The 18,957-nt window shown below is 44.5% G+C and overlaps 2 non-coding genes across 2 annotated transcripts; both read left to right on the top strand.

Annotated features, from left to right (window-relative positions):
- Positions 1 to 654: 654 nt before the first annotated feature.
- Positions 655 to 727, top strand: TRNAR-UCG. The gene has a single exon. It is a non-coding gene; the product is annotated as a tRNA-Arg (tRNA).
- Positions 728 to 1,451: 724 nt separating this feature from the next.
- TRNAR-CCU lies at positions 1,452 to 1,524 on the top strand. The gene has a single exon. It is a non-coding gene; the product is annotated as a tRNA-Arg (tRNA).
- Positions 1,525 to 18,957: the final 17,433 nt, after the last annotated feature.

Here is an 18,957-nt window from a genome sequence, read left to right as displayed (position 1 = left end):
ACCCATCTGAATGTTTTCTTTTGTTATGTGTTCCCTTGAGGAAGGACACAGCACTCAGCAAACGCTGCCTGTTATTAGACCACCTAGTTATTTTAAAATGTCTGTCTTTCGATCGTCTAAATGATGAAAAGAGAAGAGTTACAACGCTCAAGTCTACCTTGAAGGCTCAGTCTCCAATATGGACTTCCTCCGCTCAGGAGGGATTAGTCGGCTGCACTCAGCACATGTTCAGATACAATTAAAGGCTAATTCCAGGATCATATGGGTGGTTTAGTTGACATGACGTAATATGCAGACAACAACAAAAATGTCCGAAGAGAATCACTGTATAAGTACAGTGATGAATTTCTAAAAGGAGACAGACTTGAAAACAAAGCATCTTTTTCTAGCCTTCTTTGTAGATGTTAGCGAACTTTTAAAAGAAACATGGAAGACAAGTAAGAGATTTCCGCTCAAATGACTAACAACCGCAGCAAGCAGGAACAACAAGGAAACGCTCGTTAATCGGTGCGGATCCAATCTAATCAGCGAAACCCGGAAAACGACAAAACAACGCCGGTTTCATAACCCACCTTAAAAATCTCGCTGTGAAAGGCTATTGTAAGCTTCTATTTTATACCTTCTGGTTACCAATAGTGCCCTCTTCTTGCCAGTGACCGCGTGGCCTAATGGATAAGGCGTCTGACTTCGGATCAGAAGATTGAGGGTTCGAGTCCCTTCGTGGTCGATATATTTTACCGCTGTTGTTAACCTACTACTGGCCTGTTCCAAAATATCTTGAAATCTAATGTCAGTACCCCCAAACCGACAAGAAAACGGCAGGAGTTTGTTGTTGGTGCGCATGCGTGCCGTTTGTACGTTCTCTTTGAGCTCATAATGTTCGTTTCGTTTTGTAGGCACAAACGGAGAGGGACGATCTCGGGTCTGAGCAATCGTTCACGAGGAACGAGAAAGAGATTAACAAAGGACTGGTAGCCGTTTCCGACGTTATGCCTGTTCTGTCCATCAAGATTAATTCCAGAGGGTTACCAGAGTTAGTCTGTTACAACAACAATAAACAAGAGTCCAGTGGCGCTTTAAAAATTAGCACATTTTTATTCCCGTATAGATTGTAGTCCAGGTAAATAGAACTGTCCGTACTTACATCACTAAAAGCGTTGGCAGCACGTTTAAATGGATAGTGGGGAGAGGGGGAGGAGGCATACAGCTTTGAGTTTGAACATGTACAGTGGAAAGGGAAACCATAGTTCCCGCAGAAGTTGACGTGGTTGACCTTGTGGAAATTTCAGATCAGAGTGCTGAACACAACATTTCGTTTGTTCAAGTGTCCTGTTTTTCTTGAAGACTAGAACAGAGCAAAACTTCACCAAAGAACGATGAATTTCAAATCAACGGAGTAGAAAGAGAGATTTAATATAAGAATCCAATAAGACAAAGCTCTCCCAGTTGAAGCCCCAGTGGCCTAATGGATAAGGCACTGGCCTCCTAAGCCAGGGATTGTGGGTTCGAGTCCCATCTGGGGTGAAAAGTCAAATATATTTTGCCAAAAATTCGGTGGGATTCAGTCTTCTGTGATTCTTTGTCTTCAATGTTATGTGATGCTTGGTTTCAAACTGAAAATATGGAATGTTTGTCAAAGCACCTCAGAAAAAAAAGACTGGCACCTTGAATCTGTAATGTTTTCTTATTTAATAAATACACCTAAAATGCACACCTTATACTTTTATATTTATATGCCCATATTACATAAAAGCAGATCATGCACAAAAGTAATTCTGTGAAGGCAAAGTCGACTAGCCTCTTGCATAGCCAAGATGGTACCAGGTAACCCAGTAGCAGCCAACACTTTTCAATAAGCCCACAGTCGAATGACAACAATTGCTTTCCAGGGTTCATCTTTTATCAGAATTCAATAGAACATACAACTGGTCTGTGCCCCAACTTTGCCAAATTGCTCACCATAATTCTGAAGATTTTGTATAATGTTTACATAAAAAGTAGCATAATGGTATATCAGAGTGAAAGATGATAATCTCAAAACATGTTTGAAATAATAAATAATCCATTTGAGGTTTTTTTGCTCGTTTTACTAACCACTTTCTGAGGTGAATTCTCCCTGCCTAGCTATCCTTGCCACAGGAACAAGTGAGGAAAACCCCCTTGTTCCCAGGACATGGAGGAGTCACATGTGAGAATTCTTGGGTTTGGTCCATGCATACAAAAGTTCTGACATGGGTCCCTATAGGGGTTAGTGGCAGGCCCCCAGCATCACATCTGCCTAAGCCGCCTAAACCTTGGCTACAGGGCAGTCAATGCACTACGCACGGCAGATAGATAGATGATGAGAGAGAGAGAGAGAGAGAGAGAGAGAGAGAGAGAGATCCTGTATACCCAAGAGGCTTCAGCCTGCTCACAGCTGTCTATTTCTCTTCCTGCCTCTGCTATATTCAAAGTCACTCTCTCTGTTGGAACTGGAGGCCTTTGCAATGTCTCTTAGCCTCAGTGTTCAGAGGAGGCTACCAAAGAGTCAGAAAGAGAGAAAGACATGCTATCCCTTTGAAGTGTAGATTGCTACTCTTAAGGAAGTTCCTTCCTTCCGGCTTGACACATCTCTCTCTCTCTCTCTCTCTCTCTCTCTCTCTCTCTCCGTTTTTTGCAGTTAGCAAGGTGCGCATAACTGCATATTCACACCATGGCTATGAACCCCACATGTGTGTTTATTTTTTACAGACATCTCTCTCCCCCCCCCCTCTCTCTCTCTCTCTCTGGAAAAGAAGTTCCAAGAAAGAATAAAAGACTATCAGGGCATGGCTGAATATCAGTTTACCAGACAGAAGAAATCTCCATTAGGAAGGAGAGATGGGAGAAAGTCACTCCCATGTCCATAATCCTATAACTCTATAAGAGTTATAAGAGGGCACATCGCACACGCCTGCTGCTCTGCCTAGCCCAAGCTCGCATCTCCAGTTGAGACGCAGGTCGCCACCAGTTGCAAGAAAGACCTCTGTCTGCCATGAAGAGTGCCGTAATCTCTCACTCGATGCCACCACACCTGCCTACAGCATCCCTGTCCTGATGCTGCAGCCCTTGACATGCACCAGGATCAAGGTCCAGAACGTGCCCTGCGAGATGGAAGTCGACACTAGGTCTGCACTGTCCATCATCTCCACAAAGACATTCCAGCACATCTGTCCTAGGTCGAACAGGCAATGCCACTAGCTGTTCGAAATGATCCTGAAGGACTTCCAGGGCCTCCAGGTGCCAGTCTTGGGCATCGGAATGTTCCAGGTCACATAAAGGACTTCAACAGCCCCCTGCGATTGGTGGTAGCACAAGGCCACCAACCAAGCTTGCTTGGCCTGGAATGGTTCAAGCTGCTGGGCATGCACATTATGGGTGTCCACTGGACCAGCCAATTTGATGTCATGGCCATCTGTGAGGAGTTCCCCATCTCCGAGGAGTTCCCCGCCGTCTTCGATGGATCCCTGGGGAAGTATACCAGCCCACCCATCTCCTTTAACCTCGACCCAGCCATGATGCCCATCCACCTGAAAGCCCACCAGGTTCCCTTTACTCTCAAGCCAAAGATCGATGAGGAGCTGGACTGGCTCATTGCCCAGGGAGTCTTAGAGCCAGTCACCCTGCTCAAACCAAATGTAGTGGTCCGGATCTGTGCAGACTACAAGTGCGCAGTCAACAAGTCACTGCAGCCACATACCTATCTGGTGTCCATTGTGAGCCACCTCCTAGCTTCACTGAACAGCAGGATGATCTTCACCAAGCTTGATCTGGCCCAGGCATACCAGCAGCTTCCAGTAGATGATGCCACTGCCGAGGCCCAGATGATTGTAATGCACAGGGGTGCACTCAAGGTCAAACGCCTGCAATTCGGCATCAATGTCATCCCCAGGATCTTCCAGAGCCTCATGGAAGGTCTCCTCTATGGGCTTCATGGCATCATTCCGTATTTTGATGACGTCCTTATTGCCAGGGCCTCTGAGGGTCATTATCTGCCAACTGCAGAATGCGGGGCTGAAGGTAAAGAAGGAGAAGTACCAGTTCAGCGTCCCTAGGGTTGAGTTCCTGGGCTTCCTCATGGATGCAAAGGACATCCATCCAACTCCAGCCAAGTTATGGGCCATCCACACTGCACCAGTGCCCCAGTCAAAGAAGGAGTTACAGTCCTTCCTAGGCCTTCTGAACTTTTACCACACCTTTTTACCACACAAGGCATTCATTGTGGAGCTACTGCATTGGCTCCTGGACTTGTCTGTCCCCTGGGCCTGGGGCCTGAAAGAAGCTGCGGCATTTTCTGCTGTAAAGGAACTCTTGTCATTGGAGAGCATCCTCACCCACTTTGATGAGAAGAAGCCCCTCGTCCACACCTACGATGCCTCGCCATATGGAATAGGGGCCATCCTAAGCCACAGGGTGCCCAATGGAAGGGAAGCCCCCATCACCTACTTCTCCAGAACTCTGTCATCTGCGGAACGCAACTACACCCACATTGACAAGGAAGTGCTGGCCATCACTGCAGGAGTCAAGAAGTTCCATGACTACCTGTACAGCCAGAGCTTCAAGATCACAACAGGCCACAAGCCATTGCCGGAGATCTTCATGCCAGACTGACAGACGCCACAGATCCTGTCTCCCCAGATGCTGCAATGGACTGTCTTCCTGTTGGCTTACTCCTACAAGCTCCAGCACCGTCCAGACAAGGCAGTGGGCCATGCTGACACCCTCAGCCACCTCCCACTTCCTGATCCAGCTGTCAATCCATCTCATCACATCTTCCTGCTCGAGGACCTGCCACAGCTGCCTCTCTGCACCTCCAATGTTGCTGCACACTCGGCCAAGGACCAAAACCTGGTCCACATCCTGAACTGGGTGTGGAGGAAGTGGCCAGTAGGCTGCATGGCTGAGGAGTTTCAGCTGTACATCTCCCAGCAGCACAAACTCTCAGTGCACAAAGGTTGCCTGCTCTGGGGAAACAGAGTTGTCATTCCTCCCAAGCTGCAGCAGCAAGTGCTCAAGGAGCTACACATCAGCCACCGGGGCATTGTGCACATAAAGGCACTAGCCCACAGCTACATCTGGTAGCCTGGCATGGACAAGGCAATAGAAGAGTTGGTCCATGCTTGTCAGCCCTGCCAAGAATCATGGCCATCCCTGCCACAGGCTCCAGTGTAACCATGGAAGCCAATAGGCATGCCATGGTCAAGGCTCCACGTGGACTTCACCAGCCCACCAGCTGGAGGTCATTCCTGTATCCATCATGTCATCCACTGTTGTAATCAGTGCACTTTGGCACCTCTTCACAACGCACGGCCTCCCAGACTCCATCGTGTCAGACAACGGGGCCCAGTTCACGTCTGCAGAGTTCCAGCATTTCATGGCCGACAACGCTATTCGACATATGATGTCTGCTTCGTTCCACCCCTCGACTCCAACAGGCAAGCCAAGAGGATGGTGCGAACAACAAAGGACAGTCTCCGCCGGATAACCCAGGGAGACTGGCACACCCAACTGGCTGCTTTTTTGCTTCAGCAGCATGTCACGCCCCACTCTGCAACAGGGCACAGCCCAGCAGAGCTCCTGGTGAACCAATGGCTCACCATACAGCTTGACAGGCTGCACCCGGACCTGTCTCTGGAAGATCCTCAGCGACCCAACTCATCAAGAGAGGTGAGAGCGTTCCAGCCGGGAGATATGGTCTATGCCCGGAACTACAGTGGGGGCCTGGCCTGGGTTGCTACAAAGGGGAACAGGGCTGGTTTCCTACAAGGTGACCACCCCTGATGGCCAGGACCTGCAGCGTCACCTAGATCAACTTCGGCACAGATGGCCAGAGAGGGCACTGGTGGCCAGAAGCAGCCCAACAGCAAGCGTTCCTGAGTCTGCGACCATGCCTAGCATGCAGGAGACAGTTCCACAACAGATTCCAGATGCTCCTGCGGTTCCACAATCAGAGATGGGCGACACAATGGTGAGTCTTCCAGGTCCCAGCACAGAGACTGCCATAGCACTGGAGGCCACACAGCTGGCCACACCAGACAATACCTTGCCTACAGCAAGCAATGAACTCAGGGGTTCTCAACGGGTGCAGGCTCCACCTCACTAGCTGCAGTGACGTCATCCAGAGGCGCGGAGCCGGAAAGGACATGATCGGGCCGAGGACAACGTCGCCGGCGATCCATACATCCGCCTGTCTGCCTGAGCACCGAGACACCTTACAGCCGGAAAAAGAAGCCGAGCCGGGAAAATTACTGAAGCCTCCACCAGGGTGCCGGTAGGGAGTCCCCCCCCTGTACCATTGTGGCCGTAGTTAGGGTTGTTTCCGGTGACTAGCACCCAAGAATTGTAAACCGCCCAGAGACCCCTACGGGGGTTAGGGCGGTATATCAAGTCGAAGGATAAATAAATAAATAAATAAATAAACTATGTGTGCAACCAGGTGCAATCCTGTCTTGGGGGAAAGGGTGTTGCGTGGTGAGAGCTTCGAATGAACACGCATCATTAGAGAGGCTCATTGCAGCTACATTCAGATTGGCCGCCCTTGCAGAGCCATCCAATCAGGTAACAGAAGCGTAAACGATGCCATGCAAATGAAGGCTCAAAGCAACTATGTTCCTATTGGGTTATTTGTATTTTGTGGGTATGTTTTGGGCGGGGGGTTCTGCATATAGTTGCAGCTCGCTGCGTGTGTTGTTGTTATGTTCCTGAATAAAGAGCTATGTTGAAATCACCACAGCCTCTTGAACCCACTACTTAAGAGCAGGGCCCTGCAACAGAGAATTCTAAGCATTCTAAGCAACTAACAGCCCCAAGATACTTTGGGGGTCATTAATGAAGTGGCATTAAATGGATAAATGAGGGTAGCATAGAGATATCCAGTGGTATATTTACCCAGCCAAGCACATCACATTCTTAAAAGAGTGCAGTATCCACAACCAATCATAGCTCATTTCGGGGGGGGGGGTCGGGGGGGGATCGCAGTTCCCCCGGGTGAGGTACCGGGGGGGGGGCACATGATGAAGCCCCGCCCCCTGCTTTTGGCCGCCCCGCTTCCGGCCCTCATTCAGCCAGGAGGAGGCAGGAGAAGAGGGAGGGTAAGTTGCTTCCTCCCTGCCTCTCCCCACCCCTGCCTGCCTGGGGCCAGGGAGGGCCTTCGCGGGGCTTCCTTGCACTCCTGCCGGCCTTGCAGGTCCACCGCCGGGCCCCTCATGGGGCTCGGCAGTGGAGCTGCAAGGCCGCCGGCGGCGGTTGGGACCGTTGGGGGCGGGGTGTATGGCCTTATGACACACTTCCGGTGATGTCAGGGGTGTGTGGCTTTATGACACACTTCCGGTGATGTCAGGGGGTGTGGCATATGCTAATGAGTTATGCTAATGAGTTCCCCTAGCTCTTTTTCTATGAAACGACCCCTGCAACCAATAATAATAACCATCAAAGAGATTTGCTAAGTTCATTGAATGGAACATTTATTGCCTGGAAAGCAAAGTAAGTAGTGTATACTAAAGTATATAGCAGCTTTTAAATTAAGATGCAGAGGAAAAGAAAGTAAAGGTTTTATGAGCGAGACAGGCCAGCAGACAGAAATGGAGGGATGCCAGAGCCAAGGAATCCGTTAAAAGCTTGGAAGTGAAAGTAACAATCACAGATATGAAATGCATTATCTCACAGCCAAGAGAGAATTCAGCTTAATATGAAAATGTTGTGGTTCATCGCCTCAGTAAGCTGGACAAGCCCAGCAGTTTTGCGTCTTCTTCTAAATCTTTAAAATAGCAGAAGAATGTTGAGAGCTGCTGCAATCATTGTTCTCTGCTTTTGTGTGTCAGGTAAGACAGATTAAGGCAACTTCTCTTCCTTTTGCTCAGCTGCCAAATCAAGAACAATCAATTATGGGGGGAAAGCATAGATTCATGGTGGAAAAAAGAACAGCAATTTCCCCCTTCACTGACTTTCAAAATGATTGTGGACAGTAAAGCAGGTGAAGAAATGTATTATGTGACTGCTTTTTTTAATGGTATTAAATCTTGCTATTGTTCTCTTTCCCATCAAAAGTCACCCCAGAGAAGATTTGTAGGCATTATGATGTGGCTGAGCACCTGAATATATCTGCTAATAAGGAACTCTTCTTATACACCATACCCAAAAGGAATTGGAAAGAACCTTTGGAAGTTGGTCTGGACTTCATCCTGGTTTCCATCCTTTCTGTAGTAAGAGAAAAATGTCAATCTCATGTTTGTAATGGAACTAGTTTAAAACATTAAACAGAGGACAATGAGAAGGCAAGATTGTCTGTGGTGGGGGTAGCTCTGTTACGTATGTTAGCTGTAAGGATACAAACAGTTAACTTGCTTGTTCAGCAGCCGCACTTGCTCATCTATTTTGTCTCCATTTAGTGCAGAATTCTTTTATCCCTTTCTCTGGCAAGATATATTCATATTTTCTCTTCTTTCAGAAAGAAAAACTGCAGGTGGTCACATTCTATTTTTGGCTCAGTGTGGTAAGCTACATTCATTCAGTCCTCACATATGTATTCTCAACAAGGAGGACTATAAACCCTCTGTATTTTAATATATTTTAGTGCATTTCTTTTCCAGAATGGTATATTAGAACACTGAATGGTATGCAAGGGATATTGGGATGTCTGCTGACATAACAGCATTTGTTGGAGGGGGAAGGTAGTGTTAAGTGCCCTCCATGCTTGACAGGAGAGAATGAAGATTCCCAGTCACTTCCCACAATTAGAAAAGACACCTTTAGACATTTGTCTACTAGTTTGACAATATTTATTGCTTTACAACTGTTGACCCTATAACCTTAATTTGTTATTTAGTGTCACTTTGCATATCTTCGGTCCCTGCCACACAGCAGGGAAAACACCGGTGAAAGCGCAGCTAAAGAGAGCCGCACCAAAATTGAGACGCTGCGGGCGGGATCCCATGGATCCCGTGAGCCGCGCACCGTTGCTCCCCGGCACGATCAGATGCCGGGGAGGAAGAGACGAGGGGGAGGGGGAGGCTGCCGAACTGCGCATGCTTGAGCATGCACAGTTCGGCCGGGGATGCGCCGGCAAAAAGATGCGCCGGCGATCCCGCGGCCGCACTTGCCGCGGCCCATTCAATTGAACCACCCCAGGTAGGTGGTTCTTTTTTGATGCGCTTTTTGGGCAGTTGGGATGGATCGGGGACAGGTGCAGCACGATTCCCAGATGTTGCTGTGGGACCGTGCCTGTTTGCTGCGGCCCCGATCCGTCCCTCTCCCGGCCCAAAACCCCTCGTGTGGACAGGGCCTTCATCATCATCAGGTTAATTTGCTGTTCATTCTCTGGCTAAAAGTTTGAACCTTTTTTGCCATTCTAACATATTTGATAAAGTGTGCGTGCATACCTTGAATAAACCTTTGCTGGTCTTAAAGGTGCCATTGGACTCTAAATTTGTGATAAGCTACACTTTCCCCCAGTAAATGGCAAACAAATCAGTTCTCCAAGAGATGGCAAACTATACTTCTCAAGCTAATTATTTACATCTTTTTCACTTTCACTAGAGCTGGACAAATGACTTTGTCTCCTGGAATCCCTCAGATTTCTGTAACATTACACATATCACTCTTCCTGTGAACCTTTTCTGGATGCCTGACGTCTTCATAGATGAACGGTAAGGTAGCTTTCATTCCACTTTTTCATTATTTTCAGGCTGCAAGTCAATTCATGTGATTGCTTTGCCCACTGCCACCATAAAGTGAGTTCAAATTACCGTTCTCAAGTCCAGACACTGGGAGCTCTGAAATAACAGCCAGAGGTTTAACAATACTGGGTCATGAGATTAATACAAATATAGGCAATGTGAACTGGGACTATTGGAGGAGTCTGTGAATTTTGCACCAAGTTTTTACCTGACTTTTGGTCTACTTGGCATATGCCTTGACCCAAAACTAATATAATCTTTTTTATATAAAGCATTCATAATTTTATTACAAAGGTAACTAAATGACTGAGATACTTGACTTTAATAGCTTAACTTGGTATGCTGTTTAGACGTGATTTTTTCAAATGCCTGGAAAAAGAAAAATTGTTCTATGTGGCTGTCATTTAAAACAAAAATCAGATCTAAATATCAACTTTAAAAGGTACTTTGAATTTTCTTTCTCTTCTATCCCAAGCCTTTTTATAAGAAAAAATGAGTGGTCTGTAGTAGTGATACTGCAGACACACAAGCACACATAAACGAAGTGTGATGCCTCTTCACAGTAACAGAAAATAGATATCAAAGATCTGGGACAGAGCAAGTCAGAATAACTCCCCAGCCCATTTGGTAACTCACCTCCTTTTTTTTTTTGCCTTCCGAAGGCTGATAATCTTGGGGTGGGAGACATCAAATACTTGACAAGTCATAGTACATGACTGGCGATCTGTATTTTGGTTGGTGGCCACAAGTTTTGCAGACCTCCTCAGATAGCGTTTTTGGCTTGGACCTATGTTTAAGTGTCTGCTTAGTAAAGTAAAGGTAATTTGAATGGCTTCTTCTCAAATCACTATCCCCTCTTCAGTTCCCCTTCTATGAAATGGGAATAAACTAGATTTGGAAAATAATGTTAAATTCACAGGTTCAATAGCTCAGATTCAAGTACTGAATTTCAACATACCTACTTCATTGCAACCCCCAAGCATTTGTTGCTGGTAATGAGATTTCAAATTGAAGTGAAATTTCAGTTTGAGGTGAAACTCAAATTTCATTTTGCTGCCCAATTTCTTATTTTATTACAATCCTTACTATATGCTTTTACCTTTTTTAGACATATGATGTTTCATTTCAGTGTCAGAATAAACTTAACTGTTGTTACTGAGTAGTTTCAGACACGTTTTGTGATAGCAGCCAAATTCTGAGAAAATTGTTAAAAATAAAAATTTAGAGCATCCAAATGGACTTGGTTACACTGACTAATTCTCCAACTTGAAATATAATTCATTAAGTCTTTTGCTATATATGTTTATCCTTTACTGATGCTTGGATAGTTGTGGAGATTATTCACATAGAAGCTAAACACTGGATTGTCTAATATGCGCACAATACAAACCTTGCCTAATTATAATCCCATGTTTTTAGGGCAGATGAAGACAAATTCACATCCAGCCCCTTTCTTAGCTTGTCATCCAGTGGTAGTGTTTTTGCATTACAAGTATATCGACTCACCTCATCTTGCAACCTGGACGTCCATGCATTTCCTTTTGATGAGCAAAAATGCAATTTAAGTTTGATGTCTTCTATACATTCAGGTAAACCAGCTAAGTATGGTCATATTTCTCTGGACTGTCATGATTTTCAATTTTCCTTTCCCCAATCATCTGAAATATTTTTGAATATTCCCTTCATCCTGTGCCCACAGTTGATTTACATGCATCTCCAAACTTCACCCCTTTCCTACCCGTGTCTGCAACCCCTGAATCCTGTGTGCACTTTTCATAGTCTATCCATCTTTCCTTTTTCTTTCATTACCTACACACTTTCCTCCATTCTCCATATAACTGCTCTTTCTTGTACATTTGCTGCTCCCTTACCCACATACCCCCAATTCCAAAGAGTTAGAACCCTTCAAAATTAGTTCCTGCCATGGGTTATTAACCACCATCAGTCCGTTTACTGTCAATACCTCACCACAAATTTCAATATGATTTTACATTATGCTGTCATATGCAATTTGAGCAGGGCACAGGAAAAGATAGAATTGTGACCAGAATAATCTCTATGGGTTTCATTCTATAGATATTTTACACATTCAGGACACACATGATAGCCATTTGTCCTCAAAGTGGCAAACCTTTTCTTCTGTTGACTCTAGATAAGGAAGTATTAATGAAGAGCATTAAAACTTCCAACAAGACAAACCAAGATAGTCGTCAGAATTACCTCGCAAGCGGGGAATGGCAATTTGAAAAAGTGAGGATCATACAGCAACCACTGACTTATGATACAGCGACCTTCAGTGCAGTCACATACGAGGTATTTGTTATGGATGCATTCTTATGTCAGAAATGTGGGAATAACACAAAAACATATCTTTGCATAAATCTAACCGAATTGTGTCTTTATAGATTTGTATCTCCATGTATTAAGAAAAGGTTGGTTTTTCTAGACATACTGCTTTTTGAAGTAAAGGAAAAAAAGGATTCTCATTTTTAAAATCTGTGCTTTATTATATGTTACAATTGTACTTTTTGATCTTAAATATCTAAGTGGAAAATTTATTCATTTAGGCCATTTCTAATGGAACTCAGAGCAGGCTACAAAGCATGCAAACAGATTTAGCACCCTGGGGACTGCTATTCTGTGCATAGTTACCTGACAGGAAGAGCTGTGGAACACACTGAGATTTACTTCCAAGTAAACATGCATTGGATCTGATTATATTACTATTGAAATTGGTGATGGGTGCTCTCAAAGCTGTTCACACTAATAAGATCAGTTGACAGGCAGACGGTATTGCTCTGATAACGATGAACCTTTTGAGGAGATACTACCTAAACAATGGCCCATTCTGCAAGCACAACTTACTGCAGACAATCCCAGCAGTCAAGCCTTTAAGCCTAACTTTGGATGTGTTTGCCTGCCATTTGCATCATTCTCCCCCCCCCCCCCCCCCGTGTATTCTCTGTATTTATTCTGCACCTACAGCAAAAACACTGCTTGCCACCACCTCCAGCCACCAACTTGGGAGGCTTCTTAGGCACTGGCACCGCTGCCCCATGCAGCCATCACCACCATGCCCTGGCAAGGCGGTGACAGGAGAAGCAGAAGAGCTCAGCAGGAGCCCAAGTGGAAGCCTTCCAAGGGCACCTGGGGGCAGGGGACCCAGGCAGGTGGCAGAGGTGGCCAACAAGAGAGCAGCTGCTGAGGTTTCCAAGCAGAAAACTGCCCTTTTCCCTTGGCCCCTTTCCTCGGGCAACAGTATGGGTTTGATGCAGAGCCCTTAGAAGCTGCAGCTTCCCAGTTGGATGGGAAAGAGGCACCATGGGATTGGAGCTCCTAGGCATCTCCCATGAGCATGGGGTAGGGCACAGCTTTTGCCCCTTTCCTCCCATGTGAGGCACTCATAGCAGCCCATTTCTTAGCAAGGGGGAGCAGCAGCAGGAGGAGCAAGGCTGCCTCAGGAGCCACCACTGCTTGGAAACCTCAGGAGCACTACGGGGGAGGCAAGGCAGGGGGTGGGAGCAGCCACTTTAAAGCTTACTTTTCTTTTTGCCACCTTGTAGTGGATTCTCTGTTGTGTTATCAGCAACTGTGAAAAATCGAAACATAGCAGCTGATAACATTGCTTGCTGCAGCCAGAGAAGCATGTCTTTTCCCTTCCATTTTAATCTTAGACTTGCTTCAGGAGACTGCCAAAATGACCCCCCCAAAAAATTGTTAACTGAAGCATTAAAGGGAAAAAAATGATTCAAAAACTCTAGACTTCCCATCCCATTGTCTGTCTCTTTACCTGACAATACCTCCCACCTTTATTTGGTTTACATGCAGCACCAAAATCCTTTTTTTGTGTATGTGTGCTGGCAACACTTCCATTTGTTTGCTCTCCGATCCTCCTTTTAAGTCAGTACCAACAGGGACTGAAACCTCGCACAGCTCATTGTAAACTTTCCCCATTGGTTTGTCTGTGTGATTGTAAAAAACCCCACAAAAATGTATAAACAAGGTGGAAATGGAGCTTGTACACTAATGAAGGGGGGAGAATGGCAGAAGGTGCAGGATGGGTGGAACGACTACAATGCGGGTGGTGGGCTGGCCTCCAAGGGGCGGGAAAAGGATGGAGGAAATCTGAGGTAATCTGTATGCCTTACAATTACCTTCAGCTTTGAAGCGAACCAAGGGGAAAGACCAGTGCAAAACCACTCTCTGAAAACCTGGGCAAACAGTGACCGGAAAACGAACTGAGTGCTGAAGGGTGGAAAAACGATGCAAAATAAGAAAAAGAAACCTGACAAACATGTACAGTGAAAGCGCTGGGAATGCAGAATGACAAAGAATACCTGACCAACATGCACAGGGAAAGCAAGGGAAAACACCAGTGGACAATAGTCCATTGTTATCTTGTGGGTCTGAGGCATGGTCTAAATCAGGGGTGTCGAACTCATTTGTTATGAGGGCCAGATCTGACATAAATGAGACCTTGTTGGGCCAGGCCATGTGTGTTATAAAATGTAATGCCATAAAATGTAGTGGAGATATAAACTTTATAAAGGACACAAACACAAAGATTTTTTAAAAAAAAATTCTCAAAAATTTGGAAAAATGGCTACTTTGGAGGATGGATTCTATGGAATTATACCTCACTGAGTTCCCTCTCCTCCCCAGACTCCATCATCCTCAGGCACCACCCCCAAATCTTCAGCCATTTTCCAACACTGATTTGACAGTCCCCACATCCCTGCACAGCTCCATCCCTTCTCCAAACTTTGCCTTCCCAAGGCACTGCCCTTATCTCCATGAATTTCCAAAGCTGGAGTTGGCAACCCTACCTACCATTCCTAAGGGCCTCCCAGTGGCTCCATGGATTTCCTACAATATGACAAACTGAGAATTAAGAAATATTTCAGGGGGAAAAGGATACTATGAACTTGCTAATCCTTGCAGCACCATCCTAATCAGAGTTACACCCATTGACTTTAGCATTGAATCTCTTATTAGGAATGACAAAATAGATTATCCTTTGTGATTATCTTTGCTGTATTATTTTGTTGTTGTTTTTGACAGATTTCGATGAAGAGGAGATCGATTTTGTATGTGCTAGTTCTGATCCTTCCAACCTTCACTCTCTTTTTGCTGGATATGGCTATTTCTTTTACAGCTGTGTCTCCTGGAGACATGATTGCCTTCAAAGTTACACTGATCCTGGAAGTCTCTGTTTTGTCATTGATTCTTAATGATATGCTACCTGCAACATCAGATGAGCCACCAGTTATAGGTAAATACCTTAATTCTTTGGATTTTGCTTTCCTGTCATTTTTGTGCGTAAAGTGCTATCAAGTTGCAGCCAATTTATGGTGACCCCCAGCAAGACTCTGAAGAGACTTCCTTGGTGGTCTTCCACCCAATACGGACCCTGCTTAGTTTCTGAGATCTGACAAGTTTGGGCTTTGTCATGCTGCCATCCCTCCTATCCTGTGGCATTTAGGGGCAGTCAAATTATTCGTGGTGTTCTCACTATGAATAAAAATTATATTAAGGATTTATGTTGTGTTTTAGAGCATTAAAAGTACTTCATGTATATTATCTTGCTATACTTACAACGTTTCAGTAAGATAGGTCACCATTTTGTGGGGCTCAGGCTGAATAACTTGCCTAAAGCCATTTGATGAGTTTATGTGTTCTTTGCACCAGGTCCTTCTGGATGTCTGAATCGCAACAGCTCTCAATTCATTGTTCAATTCAGCTAACAGTAGGGAGCCAGCAACATTGGCCCTACCCACTGACTTCTACATAAGCTGAGAGAAGGGCCAGGATCTTCTCAAGCCCCTCCTCCTCACTGTGAAGAGTGATCAAAGATGCTGAATTAGAATTCATTCACGAATACAAGAAATATAACTCCCAGACTTGACCTTAGTTTCCTCACTTACTATAGGCACTAATGTCTCAGCATGACCCACCATTTACAAGTGCTAACTGATTCAATTGGAACTTGGTATGGTCTTCATATTGCTCTATGGGATTCTGCTTAACTGCCGCACATTGTATTTCCATTAATTAGATTTTATGGTAATTCTACCCTGCCTGTTCATCAGAACCTCCACCCTATACTGTCACTATCAAAGGCTCTATCTAGATATATTCAGTTGGGCAGCCATATTGGTCAGAAGTGGCAGAATAAAGTTTGAGTCCCGTGGTACTTTTACGACCAACAAAGGTCCCTGCCACACGAGGGGAAAAAACGTTGGGCAAAGTGCGGCTTTTAAAAGCCACACCAAAATAGGCACGCGGCAGTGGGATCATACAGATCCCGTGAGCCGCTGCGCAATTGCTCCTCGGCACAATCAGATGCCGGGGAGACCGGGGAGAAAGCGACGGGAGGCTGCCGAACTGCGCATGTCTGAGCATGCGCAGTTCAGCCAGGAGCCGGGGATGCACCAGCGGAAGGACACGCCGGCGATCCCACGGCCGGCTTTGATGCGGCCTTTCTGGATGAACCACCAAGGTAGGTGGTTCATTTTTGCTGCGGGGTTTTGGGCGGGAGGGCTGGATCGGCAACGGGCGCGCAATGCTTCCCAGATGTTGCTGTGGGATCGCGCCCATTTGCTGCGCCCCCCGATCCGTCCCTCTCCCGGCCCAAAACCTCTCGTGTGACTGGGGCCAAAGTTGGTCAAACAAAGTTTAATTCTGAGTATAAGCAGGTACACAAAAACTTATACCCAGAATTAAATTTTGTTGGTCTTAAAGGTGCCACTGGGCTCAAACTTTGTTCAAAGACTCTGACATCTTTGACATACTTCATTCTCATGGAGCTAGGCCTACTTTACACCCTGCTTACCCTGACCACACACAAAACCAACTAACTTCTACCTCATAATTTGTTTTCACTGGTTATGACAGGTGTTTGTGTAATGCTGTCACCTTTGGTGCTAAAATTGACTGTGATGATGATCCTCATTGGATTAACAGTATGGCTCTGAGGCCATTATAAGGTCCCCGTGAAGCCCACTTTTGCCACATTGTGGTGTTTTTTCCCCCTGTATAGCGAGGTTTTTCACTGGCATCTTCATGTTTATGGTCCTTGGAATCCTGGAGAACGCCTTGATAATATATCTCAAGGAGAAGAAACCAAAGTTCCTTTTCTTCAAGGACAGGAAAGGTATGAACAGGTTCCTGCGAAAGAAAACAGAGGACCCTGTGATTATTCCAGGTAAGCTTTTATAATGATGATGATGATGATGATGATGATGATGATGATGATGATGATGATGATGATGATGATATAATAATAAACTTTATTGTCATTGTACATAGTACAACGAAATTAAGATGCAATCATTTCGGTGATCTACAACAATATTCATATACACTCACACAATCATTCACAACATAACTCCCTTAAGGTTCACAAAGCAAATTAAAACCCAAATTCCAATTTCATACAGCATTTAAGGCAATAATAGCTCTCGAATAAAAACTATTTTTTAATCTGTTTGTCCTTGTTTTAATTGTCCTATATCTTCTGCCCGAAGGCAGCAGTTCAAACAGGGAATGTTCAGGATGTGACAAATCCTGCAGAATGTTCTTTGCTTTTTCAAACATCGAGAACTATACAATTCCTCCAGAAATGGGAGAGGAATTGTATAGTTCTCGATGTTTGAAAAAAGCAAAGAACATTCTGCAGGAATGGGAGAGGAATTGTATAGTTCTCGATGTTTGAAAAAAGCAAAGAACATTCTGCAGGATTTGTCACATCCTGAACATTCCCTGTTTGAACTGCTGCCTTCGGGCAGAAGATATAGGACAATTAAAACAAGGACAAACAGTTTGATACAGTTTCCAATAGGAAGGGGGTTAGATCCAGCACAGTATTTCTGTGGGTGGAAGAACCTGTGGAGTGTGATTCTCTCGAATAAAGGAGCACCTCACAGCTAGAATTCAGCGTGGGTGTTCAATGAGCAAATACAGAAAGTAGACTTATATACTCTTCTTGCTCCTCCTCACTTTACATCATCACTGACATCACTTAGACATGCTCAGTTCAGATTTCTTTTTCTGGCCAGTCATCAATCACATATTTGGCACACAGGATGTTAGTTGCCTGCGTCTCAACCCCCACAATTCAGGTGCAGCGCTCATTATATTCATTATTTTTTATTTACGATTTTGTTTACTCCTTTTGGTTTTTCTCCCAGACTCCTGTTACCTTTGAATGAACTTTCAGACTGAGTTCATTTTCAGTATCAAATCTATCAGTTCTGTTAACACAATTGATTTTCTTTTACATTTATATAGGCATACATCTTACAAAAACACATTTGCTGGCATTTTGTAACCTATCTCTGTTAAAGAATACATAAATACATTGAATTTCTAGAAAAATACAATATTATAAAATCATATATACACTTTTCTAATACTATAAAGTGGCCTATGTTATAAAGCTCTTGTAGGTGCACTGAACCCATCTATTAGTTTTCATTCTGGCCTATCAGAATATTTTTAAATAATTTTATTAAGTTTCGTTTTATCTAAATTAAAGTTTTTAATTTATAAAGTCCACCACTTTATTTCAGTCAACAGAGGGTCCTCTTTTACAATACAAATTCTGTACTTGTTAATTGGCTTTTGGCAGGTGTGCATGATTGGTCTCTGTGACATCATCTGCCTGCTAGCCGCTTGATACTCCTTAAAACTTAAAAGCACAGAATAATGAGGTGTATATGACTGATTACTTTGTTTTTCCCAAACCTTCTGGAACATCTCCTTATAACTTAGCTTGTTAGTTCTTTCAAGTAGCTTCTTTCAACTGACCCACCCATGATTTATATCTTCTATTGACAGGGTCTTTTATACACCTGGTGTAATGCTTTCTCTTTAGGGCAGCAGTCTTTGTCTTAAGCTAAATAAACTTTTTTCTATAGCAGAACTTAAAATTGTTGAAGCTTTTGCTTTTTACAAACATCTTATACCATAATCTTGGTAAATATTCAGATTTAAACATTCAGATTTAAACACAAAGTTCTAAAATGCACAAAGGGATTTCTCTCTGTTACAATATATAGTTGTCCTTTACTCCAATTAAGCAGTTCTCTTTGAAGTAAAAGATTCCATAATAAATCTCAAAATTGTGACAGCTCTTAATTGGAAATTGGCAGAGGATTAGCAGGGGAGAAGCACCTGCTAATTACAAGGGGAAAACTCCCTATTTCTTTGAAACAAGGGCTAGAAAAACATGTCAACTAAAGAATGATAACTTCTTTGTGTTATA

The sequence above is a fragment of the Gekko japonicus genome, unplaced genomic scaffold, assembly GCF_001447785.1.
Source record: "Gekko japonicus isolate JY-2015 unplaced genomic scaffold, Gekko_japonicus_V1.1 scaffold15, whole genome shotgun sequence".
Lineage (NCBI taxonomy): Eukaryota > Metazoa > Chordata > Lepidosauria > Squamata > Gekkonidae > Gekko > Gekko japonicus.
The sequence above is the reverse complement of the archived record's forward strand: the minus strand, read 5'-3'. Positions and strand labels throughout refer to the sequence as shown.